The following is a 2,500-nucleotide window of genomic DNA, read 5'->3' on the forward strand; positions in this document are numbered from 1 at the left end:
ATAGCTAAGCCTATGACGTTCTCTGTACCATAAAGCAATAAACATTGTCATGTGCCGTATTTTTTATCACTAATAGATGTATATAGTGTTTCTTATACTGTAAAACAGACACAGTCAAGGCCCCATAGATTAGATTTTCAGTTATTGGAGCCAAGATGTAGGCTACTTCTAATGTAGGTTCTAGAGGTTTCAAATATGCTGTCCCAAAATTATATAACAAGCTCCCACCAGACGTCCGGATGACTGTAGATATAAAGGCTTTAAAGAAGCTGAAGACTTTTTTGTTTTTGTTTTTGTTTTCTAGATGCTTCGATAAGGTGGATTTGACAATTAACGCGGAATATGTTGTGTGATACTCTAAATACCCAAGAGTGTACTCGACAAACAAATCTCGTACAGTCTGTAAAGCACAGGGTTTCCATAGGTGAAAGGATATGGAAAACAGCCCTTAAAGTAAAGTAATAATAGAGGGAATAGTGTCATCAGTGTATATTGAACGGCACACTCTAGGCATAATTTAATCAAGGGTATTTCTTCCTGACTACAGTTGTACCTATTAATGTACGTGCATTATTATTATCATTAATAACCAAGATACAACCCTAACTGGAAAAGCAGGATGATACAAGAGGAAAGAGTTAGGACTTGGTCTATTATGCTTTGATTCTTGATGAAGATTCACTTATACTGTTTCTTTGTGTGATGGACTAATGCAGAAAGGAGAAGTTTAACATTTTATTAGTATGATTCTTTGTAGCGTTCCTTTTAGTGGCTCAGCCCATAGCTGCGCTTGCTTCATGCCTTTTTTTTTTGTTAAACTTTTACCTACAGTTCTTCCCCCTTTCTTCTTTCTTGCTATCCAACCTCTTCTAGCTTTGTATGTTTTCCCTAGGTTGCACACAACTTTTTATTGATTACCCAACTCTGGGAGCAGAGACGGACTAGGCTTTACCATACTCCAGGGCCCCCTTAGGAGCTTACTGGTGAAGCAGACCCTACTTTTGGGCTAAATAACCCAAATTCCTACTTCAATTTATTATTATTTTACTTGAAAGGGCTGCTTTTCTGATGCTATACTGAAAGAGAACCTTATTCTCTACAGGACCTTTTATGATTCATTTTATCGTATAAATTCTAAGGTATTCAGCTTTTCAAACCGTATATTATTGCTCGTTTATTCTCAAGTCCACATTATCGAAGTACTTAGAAAACAAGAAAGCTTTTAGTTTCCTCTTAAGAACCTTAATATATTCATTGATTGAATTTTAATGTTTTTGTGTTGACCAAGCTGACATGAGTCTTCTTATAGTTTATATATGACATATCTGTTTTTGACGTTGTTAATAGTTTATATATGACATATCTGTTTTTGACGTTGTTAATAGTTTATATATGACATATCTGTTTTTGATGTTGTTAATAGTTTATATATGACATCTGTTTTGACGTCGTTACTGTCTTTACAATGATTTATTGTTAATTTGTTCTCATCATGTATTTATTTCCTTATTTCCTTTCCTCCCTGGGCTATTTTTGCCTATTGGAGCCCTTGGGCTTAGAGCATCTTGCTTTTCCAACTAGGGTTGTAGCTTGGCTAATAATAATAATAATAATAATAATAATAATTATAATAATAATAATAATTAGACTTGCTATGTGCATTTGGGCTATATAACAAAGCATGGGGGGCGTTCAGTGTCATAGGACCTCATAAGTAGATGGTTCGATTTATAGAATTATGCCCAAAATGACCTAATGCTGAGCCAAAGAGGCCATTCTGTACCAAGGTGTAAATGGAAGAAAACCAGTAAAATTGCAGCATGATGTTTTGGTTAAGTGTTGGACAGCAAAATTAAAGAAATGGAGCAAGTCTAAAGCCCAAATATAGACTGAAAAGTCCCCCTAGTAACGCCTACAGTGCACCATTGACCCTTTCATGCAGGTGAAATGAGAGGTCTGAAGGAAATAAAAAAAAAAAGTCTTATAGTTAACATTTTCTAAGAACGTACTAGTAATAACTAAAATATTACAATTTTTCTACATAGTTTTTAAATAGACAAACCCAATGTCTGAAAAGTTAATGGTAAGGTTTTCTATCGATAAAAATCTGTAGCTTTAATTTCAAGAATTTCGATAAAAAGACTTGCTACTCCAGCTTGTTTCGAAATATGTCACCCTACTGGGTGGCGGTTTAGTATGTGGCCTACCTTTCGAATATGACCTACGAAATTCTATCTGTTTTAGAATGTGGCCTAGCCTAACCTAACCTAACCTAACCTAACCTAACAAGCCAGGTAGGCCACATACTAAACTAGAATAAAAAAGGTAGGCCACATACTAAACCAGAATAAAAAAAGGTAGGCCACATACTAAACCAGAATAAAAAAGGTAGGCCACATACTAAACCAGAATAAAAAAGGTAGGCCACATACTAAACCAGAATAAAAAAAAGTAGGCCACATACTAAACCAGAATAAAAAAAGGTAGGCCACATACTAAA

This window comes from Palaemon carinicauda, chromosome 24 (genome assembly GCF_036898095.1).
Source record: "Palaemon carinicauda isolate YSFRI2023 chromosome 24, ASM3689809v2, whole genome shotgun sequence".
Taxonomy (NCBI): Eukaryota; Metazoa; Arthropoda; class Malacostraca; order Decapoda; family Palaemonidae; genus Palaemon; species Palaemon carinicauda.